The sequence below is a fragment of the Panthera leo genome, chromosome C1 (assembly GCF_018350215.1).
Source record: "Panthera leo isolate Ple1 chromosome C1, P.leo_Ple1_pat1.1, whole genome shotgun sequence".
Classification (NCBI taxonomy): domain Eukaryota; kingdom Metazoa; phylum Chordata; class Mammalia; order Carnivora; family Felidae; genus Panthera; species Panthera leo.
Genome location: NC_056686.1, coordinates 210,883,289 through 210,910,602, shown reverse-complemented (window position 1 = coordinate 210,910,602; position 27,314 = coordinate 210,883,289). Strand labels below are relative to the sequence as shown.

The 27,314-nt window shown below is 43.9% G+C and overlaps 1 protein-coding gene across 1 annotated transcript in view; it reads left to right on the top strand.

Moving 5' to 3' along the window:
- The window catches only part of DNER (delta/notch like EGF repeat containing), a 316,552-nt gene that overhangs the window by 92,022 nt on the left and 197,216 nt on the right, over positions 1 to 27,314 (top strand). The window lies entirely within an intron of this gene.

Below are 27,314 nucleotides of genomic sequence, written 5' to 3'. Positions count from 1 at the left end.
GGTCTTTTCTAGGCAAGCCAGTGACTTTAAATGATTTTTCCCTGAAGATATAAAATAAGAAATAAGGTGCTATCAAGGAAAAGTCTTTGTCCAGTTATATATTAGCTTGCGATCTGTGTGCAACATGTACATGAGACTATTTTAAACATCTGGTCAGAAGATTTTATTTTCTGTGAGTCTCTAAGACTTCCAGGGTCCCCGGTCTAGTTGGCGTTTAATGAGTGACTAAGTCCTGTTTAAGTCCCATGGGGTTTTTGTGTGGTCATCTATTAAGATAGAAGATGGGTAAACCTTGCCCAAATAGACATTGGGAAGTGAAGAGGGGTAATGGATTGTGCTCATACACAGGAGGGCTAAAAGAGGCACCAACTCTGTACTCTCTTGAGACCTGTTTTCTCCGGCTGTAATAACCTTGTGATGTCATGTTTTATACTTTTTGGTCACCATTTCTAAAAACCCCCAAGGCTAGTACGCATGACCCAGAAACAACAACAATAAATGTTGCTTTACAGATTGGCCTATCAGAGATAAGGGCACCTATAGGTGTGGTCACAGAGAGGTAGGCATTCGATTGCCACTTGCTGTGCTGCTGGGTGCTGTGCTGGAGAGACCTGCTCAGACTTGTCAGCTATGAACTTCTCAGCTTTGCTATGAAACCGCACAAATGAATCAACACCGTGTCATTCCGCGGGCATTTTTCTTTGTCATCTTCCAAGTCTTCTTATCTAAAAAAAGAAAAGTTGCACCTTGGGAGGACTGGGAGCCCCATGGCTCTCCGTCCTTCTGACACAATGAACTCCATGTATTGCTTGAAGACCCTTTAAGGGTTGACTCATTCTGGTAGGTGCCCTGGAGTTGCTAACTTGGCTGACCCCAATGGGGGTCACAGTTCACAAAGCTCTCCTTAGCATTTCTGCCCAGTGAGGCCTCAGAATAGTGACCACAGTGCTGTGGAACCACTCTATGAAGTCCTCCTTGGTAAAATATAAAGAGAGCCTTTAGAAGGCTAATAATATGTAAAGAGGGCTGTACTTGAAATGAGCTCAAGTGTAATTGTCTATGGTACATCTTAGGTACTGCCTCTAAATTCCTCCTTTCTAGAATATAGGAAAGCTGTAAGTTTTAGTTCGGGCACTAATCATGACCTAACATTTTTTGAGCCCTGACTATCACATGTAAATCAGGTAAGTATTACATCAGCTGTATGAACAGGGTTCTATTATTATTATACTATTATACTATTATTATACTATAATATTATTAATATTATATATATTACTTCATAGCTTAGAAAAGAGAGGCACAGTTGCCCAGCTAGTGATTGAGAAAATTAGGGTAGAAATCTAGAGAGTTTGGATTCAGAGTCTATCCAACCACTGTGCAAAACCATGCAAAACAAATTCCTGTTTCTTCTCTTTCCTTCTTTCACTGGTAGCTAACCCCCACCCCACTCCCCCCCAAAAAAAAATGAAAGAAGAAGGGGAAGGAAGAGGAAGGGGGAAGGAGCAGGGTTTGGGATTGCTGGGTTCTTTTAGACACCTGTTAAGATTGTTTGAAAATATGTTGGGGGAAGGATGTAAAACGAGAGGTGAAAGTGTCAGTGGTCAGACGCTGTGACAGGGGAAGAAGCCGGTCTAAAGGCAATGCCTTTTTAAAAAATTTGTATTTATTGATTTTTATTTACTTATTTGTTTTTTTAAATTTACATCCAAGTTAGCATATAGTGCCAAAATGATTTTAGGAATAGATTTCGGTGATTCATCCCCTGTGTATAACATCCAGTGCTCATCCCAACAAGTGTCCTCCCTAATGCCCCTGACCCATTTAGCCCATCCCACCCCCCCCCCCCCCCACCGCGACCCTTCCAGCAACCTCGGTTTGTTCTCTACATTTAAGAGTCTCTTCTGTTTTGTCCCCCTCCCTGTTTTTATACTATTTTTGCTTCCCTTCCCTTATGTTCATCTGTTTTGTCTCTTAAGTCTCTCATATGAGTGAAGTCATGTGATATTCGTCTTTCTCTACTGGCTAATTTCGCTCAGCATAGTACCCTCTCGTTCCATCCACGTAGTTGCAAATGGCAAGATTTCATTCTCTTTGATTAAAGGCAGTACCTTTTTTATGGCCAGAGTTCCAACTTCTCCCTAATGTTAGAAGCAGGTTACCTGTAGCTGTAGAGGCTAGGATCAGGAGCTTCCCACCTGCACCCAGATGCTGCCTTCACAAGTTGGGTCCCAGTCGGGACAGCCTGGGTGTGTCCTCTCTGCGGGGTTAACGTGTTCAGAACTCATTAGCTCTGGCATCACGCCGCATTACAGTACAGAGCTCCTGGGGGCTCCTGCCACCCTGTGCCGCTAAGTCAGAGCCGTTCTGGTTTCTTTCTGTTTCTTAGTTTTTGGTTCTGAATGAGATATCTTTTGGGCAAAAGATCCAGCAGTTCAAGGTCCGTTGAAAATTGCTTATGTATCTGACTTAACTTATTGCTATGGTGCTCTGTGGGTCTTGGGTATCAATTTCTGTGTAGCGAATTACTCCAACATTTAGTTGCTTGAAAGTGCCGTTTTATTTTGCTCAGGATTTCATGGGTTGGGAATTCGGGAAAGGCTCCGCTGAGGTATCAGCTACAGTGTCTGGGGCTGAGCATCCCCAGTTAAGACCGTTTTTCCCCCAAGGAGTCTGGTGCCCCCGTGTTCCTCGGCCTCTCTGTGTGGTTCCTCACAGTATGGTGGTTTCTGGATCGTCCCCTTCCCAGCGCGGTGGTTGCCTTCCAAGATGCAGGAAGGCGTCTTGGTGCCGTTGGTTGAAGCAGCCACCAGTTCACAGGCATGGAGAAAAGTGTCCACCTCCTGACGGGAGAGAGGCGAGGTCACGTGGCAGAAGGGGTTGCGGGATGGGAGCTGTTGGAAAACCTTGGATCTTGGAAAATATTCTCTGCCTCATTTCACCGGTACTGAGGTGCGATTCGAGTTTCAACCTTACCCCTCCCTCACGCTGGTGGTCACTCCCTTCTACCCGCCTCTCTCCATTTGTCGATTCCTCTCCTGTCCCTGCTGGTGAGAGTCTCCTTCTCCTTCCCTAGTCACGCTGCTTCCAACTTGCTGCTGGCCTGAGCACATTCATGACTTCCAGAATGGTCCTCCTTCTCGCCTCCTTTACATCTCTGTCTTCTGTCTGGTTGCAGCTTGTTTTCACTTTTCAGTGAAGCATCAGCTGTTAATCAGACCTCTCTCTCTTCCACATGGCATTCTAATTGATCCCGGTTTTATTCCTGCAATCCTTGTGTCTTCATTTCCTCCTTTCATGTGGTTCATTGTTAATGGGTGGTAAGTACTGTTTATTTGCTTCAAATATTTAACAATTGATCTCCTGCAGAGCTGGTATTATAACAGAAGTCTAGAAGGTTGGGTACCAAGTGGTCCAGCTTTCATTAAAATTAGGTAAGGTTTTATTATCTAAAACATGTTAACGTACGGTGATAGATATTAACTAGACTTACTGTGGTGACCATTTGACAATATGTGCAAATATCGAATGATGATATCAAAACTAATATATCGAAATGTCGAGACTAATATGTTACATGTTAATTATACCTCAGTTTAAAAAATTAAGAAAAGAGTATATTTAAGATTACTTCTAGGGGTGCCTCGGTGGCTCAGTCGGTTGAGTGATCCAACTTTTGATTTCAGCTCAGGTCATGATCCCAGAGTTTAGTGAGTTAGAGCCCCATGTCCAGCTCTAGGCCGGCAGTGAGGAGCCTGCTTGGGATTCTCTTTCTCTGCCTCTCTTTCTGCGCCTCCCCCGCTTGCTGTCTCTGTCTCTTCAAAAGAAATAAATAACCTTTAGAAAAAAGATTACTTCTAGCTTATAGATTAGCATTGCTAACAGTTTTTAAAAAGTGAAAAAAATCTTTAAAAGATTAAATTAATTTACACATAGTATTTTAAATTTAAATTAAATTTAGATTTACTTCTATATATATCAATCTTCGATTTTCATCCCTGTTCCTACGAACCAAAATGATGAAAAGAATATGAAAATAGGAAACCCTTAATAGGCTCAGGGAACCAGGGAGAAACTTTGATCACATCCTGCAAGATAGAGTAGAGATGGGAACACATTAAAGAAAGTCTGAGGCTTCTCAAAACCCCTCTCTTTAAAAAAAAAAACATTTTTTTTTAATGTTTATTTATTTTTTGAGAGAGAGAGACTGAGACAGAGCACAAGCTGGGGAGGGACAGAGAGAGAGAGGAAGACACAGAATCCGAAGCAGGCTCCAGGCTCTGAGCTGTCAGCACAGAGCCCGATGCGGGGCTCGAACTCACGGACCATGAGATCATGACCTGAGCTAAAGTCAGACGCTTAACCGACTGAGCCACCCAGGTGCCCCTCAAAACCCCTTTCTAAGAAAAGCACGTTGGTGATTTGGTGAGGAAAATGCATACTGGCGAGTGGTATCACCGCTCTCAATTTGAAAAGTTCTCATCAATTCTCACCAGGTTTCTTTCCTATCAAATCATGACTGCATTGAGTGGGTTATTTCATTCAGATCACAGACTGGTGATTTCTCTCATCCTGTCATTGGTCCTATTATTATTAGCAGGGATTTATCTGTATAGAACTTTGCCCCATGGGGTGCCTGGGTGGTTCAGTCAGTTAAGTGTCCAACTCTTGGTTTCGGCTCAGGTCATGATCTCGTGGTTCATGGGTTCGAGCCCCATGTCGGGTTCTTTGGTGTCAGCGTGAAGTCTGCTTGGGATTCTCTCTCTCAAAATGAATAAACTTAAAAAAAAAAAAAGGAACTTTCCCTTGTTCACTAAAGCTATTGTTGACCCTGAATTATTTTTCATATAGTAGGTGCAGGATGAAGGATGTCCCTCTGATGGGGTTTGGGACACACTGCCCTTAAATATGGCACTTTGGCATATGGTATATTTTTAGCTGGAGGAGTTTTGAGAAAGTGGCAAAACAGGCTATAAAATGCTCATGTGAGGGGTTTCCTTCCTGCACCCAGAGGAAAGGAGCATCCTTATCTCCAAAGTCAAAGGGATGTCAAGGAGAATCCTGAGAAACAGGGCTTGCTGTCCCCCTCAGTTTGCTGTGCTCCCCTCACCTCCTTAACCCGTATTTCTACAGGGCTTCTCCCTCTTCGTCAAACCAAGCATAAAAATACTCAGGCAGAGCTGTTTCCCTGTGAAGCCTGCCATGTCACGTAAAACTTCTATTAGACAAATTTGTACGCTGTTCTCCTTTGGAGAGAAAAAAAACTCTGTTGTGTCCAAAGTTGTGAAATAAATGGAACCATTCGACTTTAGGAAGCCTGTTGTGATGTTTTATTTTATTTTTTTAATTTCACTACTGGTCAGTCACATTTGTAAGATGCAGGGTAAAGTGTGTTTATTAAATCACAGATATTTGCAGTAAGCCCTCTCTAGATACATTTTGTGCAGAAAAGAATTGAAAGAGGGGAAGGGTTCATGTGGGTAATTACATGCCAGTTCCCTGTGTGAGGTTGGGACCAAGCCTCGTTTCTGGTAGTTACTTTGAAGGGGAAAATAAATCTGGGTTGAGGTTCCTCTGCATACAAAGAGACATTCTGATAAATTCAGCGGGACAGTGTGTGTGAGTGAGAAGAAACAGTGCCTTGCCTGCCATGGGATTTTGGGTGAGTCTTCAACCTCTTGTGACCTCATTTCCCAGCCTGACTGGTCATAGGGTTCATCCCAATGATCTTTGTGTTTCTCATCAGCTCTGAGATGCTCTCCTCTTTTCAAAAGGTGTCTTGAGCTGTGCAGGCTTTCTTCTCAAATGGACATTTCTACATGATCTCTTCTTTCGTAATGTGGAGAAAACACATGTACCATACTCAGAGACAGTTTCGGTACTTGAATTTCTCAATATTTATGTAAAGTGAAAAGGCAACTTGGAACAAGTTCAGACATCGTTATGATTAAGCAATTAAAACATCTAGCAGCAACACATGCCTTTTTGTTGAATGTATGGATTTTCTGATTTCCCTTTGCACATGGAAAGCTGGTATTGTTTGCCTTTTTTTTTTTTTTTGTAGTTTCAACATGATCCTTCTCTGTCGTTAGGCTTTTACAATAAAAGTGACATTGATTCTCTGTAATTGCTTGATTCTTTGTAACTGCTTCTGGTAATGTATCTGAATTTTTTAAAAGGTCTAAAGAAAAGGCCTTAAATAATTGGCTATGCAAGCAAATAGGAAAAACTATTAAGTTTGTGCTTCGTCTAGCTCTCCCGCCCGTGTGATTTTAAAAACCAGCCCACGCATATTTTGCTTAGCTCTCGAAGTATATATTAGCTTCTGATCAGTTTTATGGAGCTAAATGTAATGGTTTGGGTAGCCGATGAGTTCGTCTGCCACTCAGTATTCCCCGCAGCCCTTGGATTGAGCAGCGACTCCAACCAATCCGGTTGCTTTTGCCAGGGCGACTAGTAGGGGGCCCGTCCACCCTTCCAATGCTCGGGAGCTTTTACCTCCGGTAATGTTTCATTTTCCTCCTTCCCGTGGAACCAAACTGGAGCTCTCTGGATGGTCTCCTGTGCTACTCTATGCATCCCTGTTTCCAAACCTCACCTGTTTTACGTACTTGGGACAACTCTTTACCTGCTGAGCTCTGTCCTCTTGATCCAAACTGAGATTCATTTCTTCAGTAAGTTGTGTTTCCTACTCATAACACAGTGGTTTACAGCCTGTAGGCTTTTCGAGGCTCTATGTTGGTTCTAGAGTTTGAGTCTTACATAGGCTGAAAAATGGACTTTTCCTCTGGCTCTTAAAACTTCTCTCTCTCCATTGTGTCCTTTGATGCAACCTCAGTGACCGTGGCCTTTGTACTCCATTCTGGCCATGACAGGAGAGGTCTGTTTTGTCTGTGCTGTGGGGGGGGGGGGGGGGGGGGGGCACCTGGCAGCAAGGAAGGAAGTGGGGTGGGGGCAGGGTGCCAGGAGAGACAGTATAAGATTAGAAGGACAGAGGGACCCTTGGGAGGGTGAAGAGCTGATCTTAGCCCGCACTCAATTATTCATAATCCGTCCGCCCTCACTTCACTCTCTCCCCCTTCCCAGCTCTCATTGATTTTCCATGAAAATAAAATAAAAGAGAACCACACTGGAGAAGCAGATTTTTCTGAATTTGCTTTATATGATTTTTCTTTGGTGTGGTTGCAATTTCTATTTAGCCTTGGGCTTAGGGGTCTATTGTAAAGAAATGTTATCATCTAGTCAGTGTCTCCAATAGTCTTATTTATCCTCAATATAATAAAATAAAATAACAGTGGATTTCTCACCCTCACATAGAAGACCTTAAGAGATATGATTACATATTGGAAGTCTGAGGCGATCGACAAAAAAGAAGTAATCGAAACTGGAGTCCCCGAGTATAGGGAGGGAAGCTCGGCAGGAATAAAATTACGGGGCATGATTTAAAATGCCGATTTTGTGAGGCCTCCGGAAATGAATACAAATACAAAGGTGCTCTGTCAACTCTGGCTCTATCAAGACTGCCTGGAAGGGAGGGCTGATTGTCACGGCCTAAAAAATGCAGAGAGAAAAATGATTTCGGCTATTTTAGTATGGTAGAAACTGCTGATCTCATGCAGGCAGACATACCTGATCTCGTTGAAATCAGGACACTTGGCTATATTTAAGATGGGGGCTGTCTTGTGCTCTGTTACTTTGCTAGAGGTATGGGAAGACATGTTGCATTTTTTGTTTTCAGAAAAGTTTGGAGTCTCTTAAAGCCATTATTTAACTTTTTAATTTGTTTTAGTTTATTGTATTATTCCAGAGACTCTTGGCTTTTTATTTTTTAGAGCAAAGAAGAAAACGTTATCAAATACTGTCGAAAAGAGCAATGACTTCGACTGCTGTGATATTTTTCTAGGATGGGACATCCTAGACAGGAAGTCCCTTGCTGCAGAATTTCTGACTTCCATCAATGAAAGATCAGAGCCACTACCATATGATTTAGGAGCCTTTAAGTTCTCTCATTATTTAGTCCATTTTTCTGCATTTTTTTCTTTTTTTTTTTTTAAAGTTTACTTATTTGAGAGAGAGAGAGAGCGCGCGCGCAAGTGTGCAGGGGAGGGGCAGAGAGAGGGAGAGAGAGAATCCCAAGCGCCATGTACAGCTGGATCCCATGAACCGTGAGATCACGACCTGAGCCGAGATCAAGAGTCAGACGCTTAATGGACTGAGCCACCCCGGTGCCCCCATATATACCGGTTCTGCCTGTTCCTTTGGAGGACACAAAATTGCCAGTGTGCGTTGGAGAGTGGAGGGTTTACAAGCACTGCCACTGGGTTGTACTTTTGGAAGCATTCTTGGCTTTGGCAGTTTTAGCAACTGGAGTGTGAATGTCCTGGCTTTACTCTGAGGCCTGGCTGGTGAAAGTGGGTGGGCGGACAGCAGGTTCGATTTCATCTCCCCGATAATAAAATATTGCAATCATCGAAATGAACTTACGGTAGTAGAGTCTCCCTACAATCCAGGTTGGGCCGTTACCAAAAAAGTAGCCAAGATGAATTTCCCTGAGGTAAATGTACTAGAACCCAAGTCCAATGGAGAGAGAGCTTGGGAGTTCCATCGCTGTCCTGGTGTGTGTGTGTGTGTGTGTGTGTGTGTGTGTGTGTGTGAGAGAGATGTCATGCTGGATTCCTTCAGCCTGCCTCGCCCAGGCCTCCTTTCTGCCTCCACCTCCCACCTGGTGTTGTGAGGGTCCCTCCTTCCATCCCTGGGATTGAGGGTGGGCGTTAGGAGGGGTCTGGGGCACTGAAAGTGGGGGGTGACTCCATGGGGCAAGCGAGATGGGGACCGTCATTTCCACCGGACAAAGGAGCTGGCTGCTGCCTGTGGGAGGTCCTGGGCTCAGGGGAGGTGAAGGGGCAGCACACGAAGGCGGCACTTGCAGGAATGAACGAACGTGCCTGCGTCCTGAGTGGACCTCTGACACTGGGGACGGATGGTGCTCACTCAGGTGACTGCAGCTCTGCCCATGGCATCTTTCTGTGGCAGAGACAGTGTTGAGGACTTGCTCAGTGTTCCCTGCCTTCTTGTGTGTCGGGCTTCCTGATTCGGTGCCTCTGCTCTCCGGCTCCCAACAGTGTGCCACCCTCCCTGGGGCAGGGATCTTGGAAGTTAAGGAGGTGTGGGGTAGGAGCACCCACTGGCTAATACTTTAACGTTATTTCACTGTCAGGGTCAATTTGGAAGACCTGCCTTCCTGTGATGGGGAGAGGAGGCAGCAGGTGAAGGTTGGTTCGTGGGGAATGACCTTCGGGATGGCCAGAGCTGAGGCGAGTTGCAGGGAGAAGGGATAGAGATTGGTCCAGAAGGAGCCCTGGTTCTTTACCATTTACAGCTGCCTGTGGAGCTTGTCAAGTGAGAACCAGACCCAGAGAAGCTTGACTGCACTGGGGGAGGGAGCCCTTGCCTTCCCAGGAGGGGCTGCTGCGTTAGGCAGAAAGCCCCCCAGGCCTCTCAGAGGTCAGGCAGAAAGCCGGGTAAGTTAAAACTAGGAAGACTGTGTGAGCAGGAAGGACAAGCAGTTGAGCAGAACCTTCCTTGCTGCGTTAGGCTGCTGGGGCTGCCGTGACAAAGTGCCACCGCCAGTGCCACCGACTAGGGCCGTGAAACAACAGAAATGCCAAGTAGTGTTCAATTGTATATATAAACCACATGTTCTTTAAATACAGAGAATGGACTGAAGGTCGATGGGGAGGGGGCTGGAGAGAGGGGAAAATGGGAGGAGAGCACTTGCTGGGATGAGCACTGGGTGTTGTATGTAAACGATCAACCATGGGAATCTACCCCCGAAACCAAGAGCACACTGTATACGCTGTACGTTAGCCAACTTGACAATAAATTATGTTAAAAAAAAAAAAAAAAAAGACAACAGAAATGTATTTGCTCATCGTTTAGGAGGCTAGGAGCCCCAAATCAAGGTGACGTCAGGGTTGGATCCTTCTGGAGGCTCTGAGGGAGAATCTGTTCTAGGCCCCTCTCCTACTTTCGTTGATGATCCTAGGTGTTCCCCAGCATGTAGGCGCATCCCCCCATCTTGGCCTCTGTCTTCCCATGGTGTCCCCCCTGTGTGTCGTTGTCTCCTCTCTTCTGCTTGCAAGGATGCCAGTCATACTGGATTAGGGCCCACACCAATTAGTGTGACCTCATTTTATCTAATTACATCCACAAACACCCTATTTCCAATTAAGATCACATTCTGAGGTACTGGGGATTTGAAGGTCACCATTATCTTTTTAAGGGAACACAGTTCAACCCATAACCTTTGCAGTCAGGGGCCCTTAAGGAGGCTGTTCTGTATCCCGATGCCAGCTCAGCCGTGGGTTGGAACAAGTTCAAAGGCCTGCAGGGGAGAAAAGCCTGACTAAAGTTTGGTCAAGTCGAGTTAAGCAGATTGGTCACCAGAGACCATTCAGTTCCTCGAATCCCTTATGAGACACACAGTTGGGGTTTGGAGGGTCCGTGTCTGGTCTTGCTGGAGGTAAATAAGGGTGTCATTAATGAGTGTTAGATTTAAGTCTTCTGCGGAAGGTGGTTGGTTCTCTGTGGGAAGCCATTTCCCAGAACAGGAAAGGGTGGGGCATTTTCTCAGCCCTCACTATTTTCCAAGACCATACATAGGGCTTGGGTAGAATTCAACATTGTCAAGCTGTTTGAAAGTCTGATGGGAATTACAAGCGCTCTTTCTGGAAAAAACTCATGCGTAGAGAGAGAGAAGTATTTGCCTCCTATTTCAGTGGATTCTTAGACCCTTTGGAAGCCTTTTGAGCTCTAGAGGCCCATGGGTTCCGGGTTAAGGATAAAAACAAAAATAAAAACAAAGAAAGGGAAGGAGTGAGGGAAAGTCCAGGGCAGGCAGTCCTGGTGAACTCTACGGGAAGGACATGGGTATTGCAGTCGTTGTGGCTGGAAACGTGGTGTTGGAGGCCAAATCACCAGGGCCTGCACCATTTTCAGTACATCAGCAATGAGGAGCCTACAGAAGTTGCTGGGTCTGGGAGTACAATGTCCAGGATTTTATTTTGACAGTGGTATGTGGGATTTATTGAAACAGGGGAACGATCAACTGTGGGCAGACAGAAAGTTATTACGACGGATTCTGATGTCACATAGTTATGTTATTTATCACTTCTGTTTAATATCTGTAATATTGAAACAGTAAAAACGGTTATGTGGTCATGAAAGGACTTGGTTTGTCTTTGGAAACTTTATTTTTATTGATTGGTTGATCGCTTTGTAAAGTTTATTTATCTGGAGAGAGAGAGTGGGACAGGGGCAGAGCATGAGGGAGAGAGAATCCTAAGCAGGATCCACACTGTGGAGCTCGAAGTCATGAAGCACGAGATCATGACCTGAGCCAAAGTCGGATGCTCAACAGACTGAGCCACCCAGGTGCCCCTATCATTAGAAACTTTAGAAACTTACCATATTAGTCAGCTAGGACTGCCATAACAGAACACTACAGACTGGATAGCTTACGAGTCAGAAACTTATTTCTTGTTTCTGGAGGTCAGAGGTCCAGGATTAAGGTGTTGGGAGGTCTGTTTTCTGTGGACACCTCTTTTCCTGCAGACAGCCACCTTCTGGCTGTGTCCTCACAGGACCTTTCCTCTGTGTGCACACCTCCCTGGTGTCTCTTCCTCTTCTTGTAAGCACCCTGATCCTACTGAATTAAGGTCCACCCTACTGATCTCATTGAAACTTCATCCCCTTCCTAAAGACCGTATCTTTAAATATGGTTACATTCTGAGGTATTGTGGGTTGGGACTTCAACATCCAAGTGTTGGGGGAGCACAGTTCAACCCATCATGCTTCTCAAGAAACTGATGCCCCATTATAGCACGAGGCTAGTGTTTTTCCCATGATTATGCAGAGATCTCTGCCAGGAGAGCTGAAGAGAACTGTATATGTCTGCAGATGACACGAAGCCCCTAGCTGGATTCTGCTTGGATTCTGTGTCTCATTTCATCGCGCACAGTAAGGTGACTGACTTCTAACAGGGATGCCGAAGGTTCAAGCTGAACGGATGACATTTAATTAATCGTGGTAGGAAGAGTGGCACCTGTGAGGTCAATGTGTGCATTGTAGTGATACCCGTAGTTACTATTCTGGTATGAAAGTACTCTGAGCCAAAAGATACACGAAAAAGAATTAAATGATAATGCGAGTCTCTGGTTTTGTTCAACCCTTCCTATTGATAGCCCCTTCATCGCTTTCTGGATTTATTCCTTTTCCATTATATTTCCATTCGTTACATCTCTTGGAAGCAATGCCCTTGTTACCCCTCCATTCATGCCCAGGATGTGCTGGTGAGCCTGTTCTTCAGCAACAAGCACAGGCTGGCATGTGCCTGCCCGAGTCACCTCAGTTCAGAAAAAAGTTCCCATGAATTCCATGCTGGCTCCATCTATGTGCTTCTTCGAGTGTGAAGAAACTTCCCCCTGGTGAATGTTCTCTTCTTCTCAGTTTCATACTAATAAAAGAACCCTTAATTACTGGATCTCACAAGGCGTTTCCTTATTCAAAAACAGTGGTGATGATGGAGTAGGAGTCCAGGTTGGGAATGACCCACGGGACGAAAGAATAGGAAAGAAAGTTAATTTACTTATCCATAACCTCATTGCCATTGAACCAGGGATTCTTAGTATTCAGAATAATGTCAGTGCCGGCTAGCACACTTGAGCGTTTACTCTCTTCCTGGCACTCTGCTAAGTGCCCTGTATGCATTCTCTCACACAATTCCAAACCACCTTATAAATTAAGTTCTGGAATTAGCTACATTTTAAAAACAATGTTTATTTTTGAGAGAGAGAGCGTGAGCGGGGAGGGGCAGAAAGAGAGGGAGACCCAGAATCCGAAGCAGGCTCCGGGCTCTGAGCGGTCAGCACAGAGCCCGATGGGGGACTCAAACCCACGAACTGTGAGATCGTGACCTGAGCCGAAGTCAGATGCTTAACCTACTGAGCCACCCAGCTGCCCCCAAGACTAGCAGGTTTTAAAACCAGGGCGACTTTTCCTGTTTAAAACCTGGTTCTGCTCTTTTGGACCAGATTATCCTATCAGGTGCAGACCGAGCAAACACGGTGTGCCCATCAGTGTTGCTGCCATTTCGAAGAAGCCTGCGAGGAAGGCCGCCTAGTGATCAGCCTGCTGAGAAGGAACTTTGTTAATTGCTAGTAACTAATGTAAAATTGTCAATGATTCCGAGTTTGCAGGGCCCCTGGCTGGCTCAGGACGCGACTCTTGATCTTGGGGTCCTGAATTTGAGCCCCACACTGGGCGGGTAGATTACTTAAAAAAAAAAAAAGAAAATAATTTCCATTTTTTGTTACACTTCCCTGAAAGATGCGGAACGAGAGGGGGAGGTTCACAGCACACCACGTTGGAAACCATGGAAACCACAAGCACCGTAGAGTCTCCATCTTCCCATTCATTTGGTAAAATGAACGCACATGTTCCGTCACCTGTCACTGTTTCAGTCCCAGCTCTTAGCAGCGTCCACTACCACAGCTCCCACCAGTTGTGACCTTCGTGCCTTCGGAGAGCTGCATGGTATTGCTTTTGCCAGCCACCATTGAGGCTTTGATGGTGTCCAGTGGGGCTGCCCTTTGAGTGAGCACGAACCAGGCTTGTCCCTCGTGAGTGACTTCGTGCTGAAAGCCAACTCGTTAAAAACCCTACGAGCCTCCAAAGGCTGCACAGACAGATCCAGAAATGATCAACTGGGTGATTTCTGTGTAACGTTATTGCAAATCAAGGTATAGGAAGCTTGGTTATCTTTTTTTACCTAATTAAAATTTTAGCCAATCTCAGAGTCACTCTGGTATTTATTTTGATGAAAACTTTTGGGGAAAGGATTTAAATATATTTGGGTATTTATGTGAAATACCAATTAGGTAGAAATCCCCTGAGTTTGATTCAGTTTTAATATTAGAGTATTGCGCCTATGGATTATGTCATTATCACTAATGTTTAATTGGAAAACTCACAGTTGTGCGAGATATTATGAAACCAATTAAAAGTGCACTTCTTTCCCTCATAACAATTAGAAACATCCTGTCTTAGGCCAGTCATTTCAGGGTGTAGAGACATTCCTTAAATGGTTAATGGACGTTTCAAGGTTTTTTCCCTATTTTTTCCCCCCCCAAGGTATTTTTAAAAAGCGTTGAGTTTATTTAGCTTTCTTAAAAAGTGTGTTTTGTATCTTCCAAAAGATGAAAACATCTGGGATTTCCAGGACAGTGGGGTAAAAAGGAGTTTGGGACTCAAACTCTAAAAAAGTGACCTAACAGTTCTGACAAAGGAGTATTTCTACGAAAGTGAAATTTCCAGATAAGTGAAGCTTGCCTCCTTAACAGTCATTACATTCTTTGTCAGTATCTATTTATAAATTGTGTTCCACACTTTTGTTGCCGTTGCATAACTAGTAATGACCATGTCAGCGTTGCAGTTACAAACTCAAGCTCTGGACCAAGACTTCTTGGGTTGAAATTTTGTTTCACGCTCGTAGCTGTGTTCCACTTGGCCTCAGTTTCCTCATCTGTAAAATGGGGACAGTAATGATATCTCCTGTGTAGTTTGGGAGGATTACATGAGTTAATATATGTCAGTGCCTGGTCACACTAAGCACATAATAAATGTTAGCATAAAGTTAGTATTTACATTACACACACACACACACACACATATATGTATATGTATATATAAAATATGTATAATATTTCCAAGCTGAGGCAACCAGAGGTTTTACTAACAGACAATCCACCCATGCATGTCATGTATTCCATAAGATAGTATAATGACATAATAGATGTAGAAATAATCAGACTAGAAGTCACTGTAGCAATTTTGTATCTACTATTATTAGTTAAACACACAGTATCAGCCTATTTACCTAGTTTACAGTAAGTTACTTTAAATGAGTTTCCAGATACCTGAGTTTTTACTCTTAAATCTGTTATCTTTCTTTACAGTCATTTTTAAGAAACAGTCCCCAGTGTACTATAGATGTCAGTGGAGCATACAGACACAATGTAGCCGTTTTGTTGACCCAAGGGCATTGTTTTGAGCATTAATTATGGATTGTCCAGTAACTACAACAATCTCCAAGAGATCAGAAGGGATAGGACGTTGCCCCTCCATCTGGTGACCTCAGATGGTCAACTTGTGGATTCCCTGTTTCTTCCTTTTATATCCTTTCCTGCTTCTTCCCATTCTGTGGATCACTCCATGCCCATGTCACTGACCCAGGCTGTAGTAGGAACTTCTCTTTCCAATATGTTCCTTCTAATTTATTTTGGGTTGTGTAACCAGATAACTAATTTTGTTAGGTTTGTTTTCAAAACGAGAGTGAAAGAGCCTCATCAAAAGCCTTTTCTGTGAGTACAATGCATGATTGTTCACATGAATTTTAAATTATATTAGGATTTTCAGCTATGTTCATGGCCTAGGCTGGGTAAGTGAATTATTCTATAAAATTTTGATTGGACCATGAGACCATTAAGAGGTGTTAAAACAAAAACACAAGAGAATTTAAAGAGAGGAATATCATTTTATTTAGCTTATAGGACGTTTACTGACTTGGCATACCCCCGAATTACTAAAGTAAACAAATTTGCTAATTTTGTTTATCTTAGTCTCACAAAGAGAGACTATACTCACAAAGAGACTATAGAGTATGCAACATAAAATTTGATGGGGCGCCTGGGTGGCTTAGTCGGTTGGGCATCTGCCTCTTGATTTTGGCTCAGGTCATGATCTCATGGTTCTCAAGTTGGAGCCCGGCATGAATCTCTGTGCTGATACACCTTAGAATTCTCTCTCGCCCTCTCCCTTCCCCTACCCCACTCAGGTGTGCATGTGCTCTCTCTCTCTTTCTCTTTTTCAAAGTAAACAAATAAACTTAAAAAAAATTTGAAAGGCAAATGGAGCATGGTGCCAGGGTGGAAGAAACTAAACCTTGTCAAGTCAGAATTCAATGAGGTGGGCTGCATGCCCTGTTCTGTGCTGCTTTGTGATACCCATAGGTGGTGAGCTACGTTTTTGTGCCATGTGTGTCTTTGGAAATGGGTCTTCGTGAAAAGACAACAGAGGTTGTGTTGAGAATTACAGAGCTGATATTCTGGGAGCGCATATAAAATACACACAAAAACAATTTAGTGTGTTTCCGTTTTTCATTACTGTGGGTTTTTGTTTTGTTTTGTTTTGTTTTTTTCAGGGAGGATTTGGTAAGAATTCTTGCCCAAGTTTATTGTTTCGGCCTCATGGTTTTTCCTTTCTAGACTGAACATTTTTTTCCCTTGGGTCTTTCCCACCATGAAACTTCTTATATAACAACCACCTGCAGAGGGTTTGGAGAATTTTGGGTCCACTGTTTTCGCGTCCATAGTTTGTGTGGTAAAAAATAGAGAAGAGTTGTCATGACTTTTTTGCCTATTTGTGTGTAGGGCCGGTGAGCTCTGATGGCCATTGGGTACAGCCCTGCTTCCCACAGGAAAAGTAGCATTTTCTCCGTTCAACGGATGGCAGAAACCCAGCCTAGGAGTCAGCGACTTGTCTAAAATCAGGGGATTGGGGCCTGGATTTGTGATACGGGATCCCTTTTTTGGCTTAAAACATACTCTTTTTCTCTGGCATCTTTATGAAGTCTATAAATAAATTACTTAAAATACGAGAGAAAATTCAGGTGATTTTTGTAATTACAAAATTGGAGTGTCAAGGGATACAACCAATATGTTTGATGGATTTGGCTTTAATAGCCCTTTTGAGAGGGCTGTGAGCTGTCGAGAGCAGCATATCTACGTCCATCTAATTTTAAAAATCATAATTAATTTTTCGTTGTCTAAATTATGGGGAACTTACTTGGCATAATAGCCACTAGTGACAATTTTCATTCAAATGGGAGAGAAGTCAGTGTCTTAAATAGGTCAGTGTAATTAGGTTGTAGCATTTGAATCAACTGGATCTAAATTTTGGAAACTGTAGATGGGTCATACTCTGTATCCTAGAACGCAGACGTATTGTCACAGAATCAAGAAAGGAAGCTGTTTCTTTCTTTTCTTGTTAACCATTCTCCCTGTCCTGATTTTTATTTGTCATAAAGCTGCTGCTGGGCGTTGATAAATACGATCCAGTTGGTAAAGGATTTGCTATTTATTGAATTTGATTTGCATATTTTGAAATTAGCGTGAGGTTAAATGCCTGCGTTTCTCGTTTTGACATCTCTATGGTGGATGTGCTCTGGGGCTACAAGCATCAGTCGTGTTTGGACCTTTCTGTGGCAGGTGATCACACCATGGCTACAGCAACCTGAACCCTGTCTTTCCGTCCACATAACCATACCAAAGTCCTCTGCCCAAAGACCAGGATGGGCCATGTGTCCAGGTAAACACCATGATTTAAGGAACATTAGGAGTGCTCCCTTGGTCCTGGTATCACCCAGGGCATCAGAGATTAATAGCATCATAGGTGGCAGATTTTCCGAGGGCCCTAGACGTTCTCTAGATTCTAGGCAGCTTTCTCAGTTTTATCCATGACACCCACAGAGGAGGATGACTCCCACACGTGGATGGAGAGCACCGTGGTTATTTTGATTCCCTGGTTAGCGTTCTCTCTTTTACAACAGTGTTTCTGGGCACAGGGAAGGGCAAGAGGGACACACACACTGTCTGTGAATGTATTTTCAGGAAGATCTGTGCATTGACTGAAACGACATGTATGAGTGTTTGTGTTCTTCCATACCAGCACCCTAGATCATATAATTGAGTATCACTGTAAGAATCAGGGTTTGTTTGTGTTCACCATAGAGTTGGCTAATTAGAAAAAAAATCAGTAATAAATAGATGATGTGTTTGCTTCAAGTGAGGTCAAAAGTCACTATGGCTCCATATGACAAAGGTTTTAAGATGGGTTGCACACGAAGATGTGGGAAGAGTTTGTCATGAATGTTACTGCTGGTCCTGATCGTAGTAGATAAAGTCTTAAGCACCTGTATATTCAGAATGTTTGACTTCAAGTGACTGTGTTTGGGTATTTTAAGTACAGCTTCATTATAACCGCTTAAAAATCACATTGTACTACACATTGCATTTCCCCGACCAGCCATGAAGAAAGTAGGGAATGTTCTTTCCATTTTGTATAAGAGGAGACTGTAATTGGGAGTCTCTGTCCAGTTAAGCAGAGGAGGTTAAGCGGGGGCGGAATCCAGGCCCCCGAGACCAGGCTCTAAGCTCTGAGTTTTGCCTCATTCTGTACCTTAGAGATAACCTTGGTCTGGCCCCAGAGCAATCTCAAGAAAATCTTTTGTGCCTACAGAGCTACCTCTCTGGCCCAGGAAGTTGTGACTCTGCCAATGAAATACCATGTGAGAGAGCCTAGAAAAAGGTGGGGAAGGAAGACTGAGTTAAGGCCCAGAGTCGACAGCAGCGAGGTGCCCTCGCGGCTTTGGGGAGACCGGGTAGGTTGGGAAACCACGAACGTTCTGTCTAGTCGTGTTTCATGTTGTTTGCAGCTCTATCCTGAATTGCAAGATACTCACCTTCACTTACAAATTTCAAACTCCTTTTAGTGCCAAACATCATAGTATTTTAGCTTGACTCCTAGCTTGCTTGGTCTGTGCCATAAAGTCCTTCAATTAGCACGAATAATTAGGAATTAAGGCTCAGAAGTGGTGAAGAGTGGCTCAAACCAAGACTCGTGATTTTCGGACTTAATAGTGTATGTAGCCGCTTATTTCTGGGTGTGTGCTCAGATTCACCTGGGTCAAACTGTCCTTCCTTAGAGGTGAAAGTTGTAAAAGAACAAGACAGGGGTGCCTGGGTGGCTCAGTGGGTTGAGCGTCCGACTTCAGCTCAGGTCATGATCTCACAGTTTGGGAGTTTGAGCCCCACAGCAGGCTTGTAATTGTCAGCACAGAGCCCGCTTTGGATCCTCTGTCCCCTTTTCTCTCTGTCCCTCCCTTGCTCACGCTCACTCTTTCTCTCTCTCTTTCAAAAATAAACATTAAAAGAAAAAGAACAAGACATCCAGAAAACGAGGTAGCTCTTTATTTCTTTTGGAAAGGCAAAATACAGTAAAAACGACCTGAGTTTGATCCTTCACTGCACGTATATTATGTTTGTGATATGGGTTAACTTCTCCAAGTCTCAGATTCCTCACCTAGAAAATGGAATTGCTAATACTGGCCTCACAGGATTATTTTTAGGTTTAGAAATAATGGTTTGTAACGCTTATAGCACTGCGACAGAGCACAGATGTAGACGAGAACTTACATCATCAATTTGATTTTCTACACAACACACCAAATGTGTCGTGGCTCATAAGGTGCATGTGTTGTGACTATGATTCGGGTTATCTGCCTCTTTTGCAGTCAGATGCTTGAATACTTGATTTTGCTTTTTGCCAGGAGCATGCACTGACTGCCAAACTCCTAAAAATGCTACTGTAGTCATTGGTAGTGCTGTTTGGATTTTATTTCTTCCTAATACCGGCGAAACTTCTGTTTTTGGAGGTGATGTTTATGGAATAAACTGGCCATTAATCTATATTGTACTCAGCAAAATTAGATTTTCTAAAGGCTTTGTTTGCCAAAAATCTTCCCTGCAGATTTGGATACAATAGAGATACTGATAACTAGATCTCTCGTCAGACATTTTGCAATGCAAATGCTGTAATGAGGACGGACATAAATGTGATTGAATTTTAAACAGAGCTAAGGCATTGTTTTATTTTAGCAAGTCATTTATACTTTTGCCTTAAATATGCAAACATATTTTGGTATACAATAATTTTATATATTGAACTAGATTCTTGCTTTATCACACGTAGTAATACAGCTTTCTCATTCATTCACTCAGTTTTCCCTCCTTATGTGCATAGGCGTGATGACGAGAATAAATTACCAGAGTCCTCCCTAGAATTACTCACGGGATCTAGAGATGCGCACAGAAGAACAAAGATAACTCGTTTAGAGCTCATTGTGCCTAATATCGATCAAAACAGAATCTGGGCTGAGCACAGAGGTGCTGGCAACCCCCATTTCCAGGCCATGCTTGCAAAGTGCAGAGGAGAGCTAGCAAGCCCAGAATCTTCCAGTCAGTTCTGGATTCCCAGGGAAGTCGCTGGAGCTGTGGTGTTGCAGCCCTCAGGGACCCACTCTCTCAGTGGACCTCCCTCATAGACAGCTGGCTCGCCCTTTGTCCAGGATCTGCTGAAGCTTTGTGCTTGGAACCCCGATGTCCTTGACCTGAGGTGCTTTCACTGGCGGTGGCAGCAAGGCCCGGCCAGACACCTTCTCCTCTAGGATAAATCTCCAGGACGTTTTTTTTTCCTTTTCGCAATCAGGCCTCCATGAGGGTCCCCTGGTACGTCTAAAATGCCAGTAAGGTCTAAATCCGACTGTGGGAACAGTTCATAACTTCCTAACCTGCCAGATAGCTGTGTCTATATCATCTGTATCTATATTTGTGTCTACATCTGTACCTATATTTATAGGCAACCAGGGCTCCCAGCTGCTCTGACCAGAGTTCTGTATCCAAGACTCCGATTCTCCTTGAGAATCCTCAGCAGTCAGTCCCTCAAAGAAATTTCTATCGCCATTTCAAATATGGAAAAAGTGAGGCGTTGTGAAGTTACTTTAACCCCCCAGGGACTAAGTAAGGGGCGTCACGTGGCTGTGCTGGAATCTGAATCTGGTTGTGCAGTGGACTTCATTTTGCAACTGATGTGTGACCGATCCACACTGTTGCTCAGCTGCCAAACTGAGGACGGTAGGATAACAAAACCACGGCAGGCTAATAGGGCAGGTGTCCCACGTCTTTCCCTGCATCTTGAAGAAAAGAGCTTCCAAGAGACCGGTCAGTCTGGGGACTGGGGGACATGCCACCCACGTTGTGAACCGTTTCTGTCAACACGTCGTGGAGAAGGGTGGGTGGAGACAGGTTCAGGGGACTGGGTTCGAGTTGACTTCGGGACCCTGCACACTCGTGTAACCACATAGGACCTTGGTTTCCTTCTGCATGAAGTGGGCGTGGAGATTTCTAGCCTGCCTGCTTCTCGAGGTGCTTGTGGGGCCTCGCAGGGCTGTGTTAATTGCTTGCATTATTGACCTCCTTGATTTCAGTCACTGATCAATAAGCAGGTCCTGTCTGTGGTCAGTATACTATTCCCTTGACATTTCAGCTGTTTGGCCTTAGAGGAAGACCGAGAGGGCAGCCGAACTTCCAGACTGTTGAGCTTTCTACAACTTGAAGTGGCAGAACTTTAGAAATTTGCTTTTTATGGAAGCCATTTATAAAGTGACATGTGTGATGAGGAACATTTTATTACCCCCATGACAACCCTTTTGATATAAGCCAGAGGTCCCAGAGTTTCTTGGTTCGTGGTGGGCTCAGCATCACAGCAAATTTTTTTTACAGCACCCAAGGCCAAAAGAAATAGCTAACGTTCCAGTTATGAAGTGCTATTAAAGAAACATCAGAGCCAGGCAGCAGTGAAAGTGGTAAAAACAGATTTTATTCGGGACAAGTGCAGTGGCAAAAGGAAGCCTCAGTGTAGCACCGGGTATGACAGGAACAGATGGGGATTTGTAGCCAAGGGGCAGGTGGGAGTCTGTGGAAGGAGTTACCAAGAGAATACGCTGGGGTCGGGAGGGTTCTGGAAAGACTGACTTTGTGGGATTCCTGCTGAAAGCAGGCCAGGGTGATGAGACATCGCCTGGGGGATGGTGGAGGTCGAGGAACCCGATTAAATACTAGGGTGATCATCTAGGAAGTTTGGGGGGTTCTGGCTACACTGATGTAGCAGGAGTCTTGCTACGTTGGATGATGCACAGATGAACACAGAAGTTCGAAAGTAGAAAGAGTCCTGGGGAGCTTGAGCAGAGTCCAGCTAAGGAGAGAATTTTTGTCAGTAGCTGTCACCCTAACAATCTTGTAGCTGTTTGAAAAAACTCATGCACACAAATAGAAAGAAGAAACACAATACCTTTGTTTCATTCTTTGAAACAATTTTGAAGTTTCTTTAAGAGAGAGAGAGAGCGAGCGAGCACACTTGTGCCGTGAGTTGGGCAAGGGCAGAGAGGAAAGAGAGAATCCCAAGCAGGCTCCAAGCTGTCAGTGCAGAGCCCAACGTGGGGCTCATTCCACAAACCGTGAGATCATGACCTGAGCTGAAGTCAGGAGTTGGATGCTTAACCGACTGAGCCACCCAGGCGCCCCACTTTTTGTTTCATTCTTTTTAAAAAAATTTTTTAAAAATGTTTGTTTACTTTGAGACGGAGACTTGAGCATGGGAGGGGCGGAGGCAGAGGGAGACACAGAGTCTGAACCAGGCTCCAGGCTCTGTGTGGTTAGCACAGAGCCCGACGTGGGGCTCGAACTCACGAACCGTGAGATCATGACCTGAGCCGAAGTCGGACGCTTAGCCGACTGAGCCACCCAGGTGCCCCTTGTTTCATTCTTGAAAAAGTACAGTTTATACACAGGGGGGCATGTGTCTGTTGGCTACTGCACAGCTGTCCGAATGGATCACCGCCACCCTCATTCCCTATCCATGTTGACTTCTGTGGAGTACTTACTTTTTACCACAGCAACTGCTGAAAACCCAGCTTTGGCAAGACGTGATATCATTAAAAAAAAAAAAAAAAATTACAGTGGGGTCTAACGTTGGAACCAGGAACTACCTCTCGCTAGTAGTTTGTGATGTTTGGCAGAAATGCATATCCCGTGTTTGCCTTGAAGAATTAAAACATCTCCGTAATCCTCCCTGTTCCCTTGCCTTCACTGCAGCACCCGTGACGTTTTGGCACACACTTTGGGAACCATGGATGCACACAATGTATGAATTGCTATTGCCATTTGATAGGCCTGGAGAGCAGACTCAGGGTTGCCCAGCGGGGACAAGTGTTAAGAAAGGACCCCAGTCCTGGAGAGTGGTCTTCCAGTGCACTGTTGGAGGTGGTCAGGGGCGTGATACTCTGTGCGTGGCCAAGTGAAACAAATAACAACCCATTTTTGGTGCTCTCCAGGACCCTGGGCCACCCTTATGAACTTTCCTCTCTGGATGGTGTGGAGGACAACACTGTCCTTCTGAATGTGGATCCAGTTACGAACAGAGAACAAATGTCTTTCTAAGTGTCTAACGTTCTTTTGTTTTTTTTTTAAATTTTTTTTCAATGTTTATTTATTTTTGAGAGTCAGAGAGAGACAGAGTATGAGTAGGGAAGGGGCAAAGAGAGAGGGAGACACAGAATTTAAAGCAGGCTCCAGGCTCCGAGCTGTCAGCACAGAGCCCGATGCGGGGCTCAAACCCATGAACCGTGAGATCACGACCTGGGCCGAAGTCAGATGCCCAACCGACCGAGCCCCCCAGGCGCCCCCTAACATTCTTCTAAGTGAGCTTATTGCTTTCCAGGAAACACCGTCTTCTTCAGAGTTCACTGACTTTGAAGCTATTTTGAGTGTTTCCTATGATTTCTGTAGCAAAACCCAGGGGAGCACAAATACTGCCTTTTCTGTATTCACACTCTTCACTGACAAAGGGCACACATCCTTCATGTATATTTTCCGAACTGTACTTGGGTTTATTGGGCGTGGCTTATTCCAAAGTCTGAGAACTTTTCATCATCAAAGCAAATGCCACCAGGTCACAGTTTTAATATTTTTACTCTGAACAGAACCAGAGGGACAAACAACACTAAGAGAATCCTCTATATAATGATACAGTTATTTTAATTCCTGTCATAGTTTTTGCATAATGGGTTGGTTTTTCTCATGAAATTTCTTGTGTGATGAAATTTCCTGCTCTGAATATTTCTACCCGATGAGTTGAATCTGCTATAACTCTGGGGAAGGAGAAGATAGGAAAAATATTTCCAGACATTCCTCTTGCCTCCATGGAGGGGGTTCTACAATTGTTTAGCTTTTTGTTGTTGTTGTTGTTTTGGGTTTTTTTGTTTGTTTGTTTCGAGAGCAAGAGGGAGAGAAAGAGACGCAGGGTGAGAGGGAGAGAGAGAATGCTAAGCAGGCCCCACTGTGGGGCTCGAGCTCGTGACTGTGACATCTTGACCTGAGCCCAAAAAATAAGAGCCAGATGCTTAACCAACTAGGCCACCGAGGCACCCCAGCTTTTATTTTGTATTGAAGTCACCAGAAGTGGATTGTATAATCCATGCAAGAAAATTACCTTTGTCTTTTCCTGCATTAGGTGATACTTACAAGCAACAATGTGTGACAGTGCCCATATGTCTTCGGTGTTTGTATCCGTGTTCCTCCCCTAACACTGTGGGAACAGAGGCTCTGTTCACTCCCAGGGCCTATGTCAGGGGTCAGCAGACTTCTGCGAAGGACCAGATAGTAAATATTTTTGGCCTTGTGGGCCACACGCTCCCCATTTAGACTACTCACCTCTGCTGATGTGAGATGAAAGCAGCTAAATAAAGAATAAGGAAATGAATACCTCTGGTTGTGTTCCAGTAAAACTTCACCGAGGGCCACTGAAATTTGAATCTTAAACAATTTTAACGTGATATGAGAGATTAATCTTCTTTGGATTTTTCCAACTTTTTAAAAGTATAAAAGTCCTTCTTTACCTCCAGCTGTGCAGGCACAAGTGGTAGGTTTGGCCCGTGGGCCATAGTTTGCCGAGTTCTGTGCTAGAGCAATTTCTGGCACACAGAAGGTGCTCAATAAATATTTGCTCGCTGGTGAAGACCACATTTTAAGTCAAATTTTTATTATGAAATAAGCACATAAAAATAAATGAAATAAACACAGAGATAATATAATCAGCATCTAGCACTGAGATTCAGAAACTTCATTCTGTCATATTTGCTTCAGATAAAAATTTTTTTTGATGTTTATTTTTGAGAGGGAGAGAGAGAGAGAGAGAGAGACAAATTACAAGTGGGGGAGGGCAGAGAGAGAGGGAGACACAGGATCCCAAGCAGGCTCTAGGCTCTGGTCTGTCAGCACAGAGTCCAACGCGGCGCTCGAACCCACGAGCTGTGAGATCATGACCTGAGCCAAAGTTGGGCACTTAACCAACTGAGCCACCCAGGTGCCCCTGCTTCAGTTGTTTAAAAAAAGACAATAGGCAGATATATTAAAGCCTCTCACCCTCACCCCTGTTCTAGTTCCCCCAACCCCGTTTCCCTCCTCTCTATCCAGAAACAATTGTTATTGTGAGTTGGTATGAAAGCCTTCTCTGTGTGTGTTTATATTTTTACAGCATAGGTCTAAAATGTACACAGAAGAGTCATATTGAATCTGTTCATCTGCAGTCAGCTTTTTTCCCCCTTCCACTCACCACTGTGCTTTGTCTGTAGTTCTCAGATGTTCATTCATTTAAATTTTCATGTAGTTTAATATATTCATCCTTTATGAGTCTTACTCAAGAGATTCTTTCCGAACTTGATGTCATAAATATTTTCTCCTATATTTCCAAATAGGGTAGGAATCTGCAAACTTTTTCTGCAGGGGGCCAGAGATTAAATATTTTAGGCTTTACTGCCTACTCTTCCTCTGTTGCAACTACTCATCTCTGTGGAAAGCAGCTATGCACAATACATATACTAATGGGTGTGACTGTGTTCTAATAAAACTTTATTGCTGAAATCAAGCAATGGGGCCAGATTTGGTCCATCACCGGTAATTTAGAGACCACTGACCTAAGTTTTAGTAATTATGTTTTTAACATTTTGATACAAAATCCATCCAAGATTCACTTAAGAAAAAAAAAAAAAAAAGGTTTATTTTTGAGAGAGAGAGAGCGCGATCAAGGGAGGAACAGAGAGAGAGGGAGACACAGAATCCAAAGCAGGCTCCAGGCTCTGAGCTGTCAGCACAGAGCCCAACCCAGGGCTTGAACTCACGAACCATGAGATCATGACCTGAGCTGAAGTTGGATGCTCAACTGACCGAGCCACCCAGGCTCCCCTGAGATTCACTTTTGTGTGAGGGTGTATGGCATGAGTTACATATTTATTTTAGCCACAGGGATTAGCAGTTTATTCAGGTACCACTTACTAAATAGTGTATCCTTTCTGCATTATTTTTTAATTCCTTCTTTGTTACATGCTGTTTCTTTGGTTTCTCTGGTATATCTCTGTGCTCTCTTTTCTGATACATAATTCTATTTGTCTATCCCTGTGCCAGTATTATACTGCTACAATGATTATAGCTTCATAATAAATTTTTATATCTGGTGGAGAAAATGTCCTCATTTTTCTTTAAATTATCCTGGAAATACTTGATTTCTTCCTCTTCTGTTTGAGTTTTTGGATCAGTGTGACAAATGAGGAGAAAAAAAAGAACATGGGATTTTGGATGGAATTCTTTTTGCCTGGATTAGTATTCTCATTAAGTACTAGCCGATGACTGTGGATGAGTTATCCTAATTCTCTGAGCCTCAGAGATGATATGCAGATAATAGTACATACTGCATAGGCTTATAGGCCTGACATGGGGTTCAAACTCAGGAGCCCTGAGACGATGACCTGAACTGAAGTTGGACGTTTAACTGGCTGAGCCACCCAGGCGCCCCCAGCTATAAGTATTCTTTGGTAGAAGCCCTCTTATCAAAAGTACCAACAGTTAATCAGGTCAGTTAATCAAAGAAGTAAATTTAAGTGGGGAATCATAAAAAAGTTTCAAATATAGTTTAAGCGTCTTATTTTTTAAAAAGATGTTTATTTATTTTGAGTGAGTGAGTGAGAGAGGGAGGGAGGGGGGAGGGGCAAAGAGAGGGAGAGAGGGAGAGAAGCCCAAGCAGGCTCCACACTGTCAGCACAGAGCCTGAGGAGGGGAACTTAGGAACCATGAGATCATGACCTGAGCCGAAGTCAGGAGTCAAATGCTTAGCCAACTGAGCCGCCCAGATGCCCCTTAGGCATCTTATTGTATCTTAAAATGTATAAATGTATGTTTATGTAGTAGGGGAAGGGTTTTGTTGACTCTTTACCCACAGTTCCACATGCTGATGGTGGCTTGTTTTTCTGTGTGGTCTGTGATTTGTTATTGTGAGCTCATTTTGATAAGTGTGTGTGTGTGTGTGTGTGTGTGTGTGTGTGTGCACCTGCATGTGTGTGAGCCTCAGGAGCTCTGCCTTGTGAAAGAGGCGCCCTGTCACTTTGCTGGTCTTGGCTTAGGATTTCCATATCAAGGGGATGTTCATCACATGGGACATTCATATGAGAGGTTTTGATTACTCATGGGTAGTCTTTTTTCATCCAAAGACCCTGGAGAGATGTCAGGGTCTTTTGTTTTTATTTTTGGTTT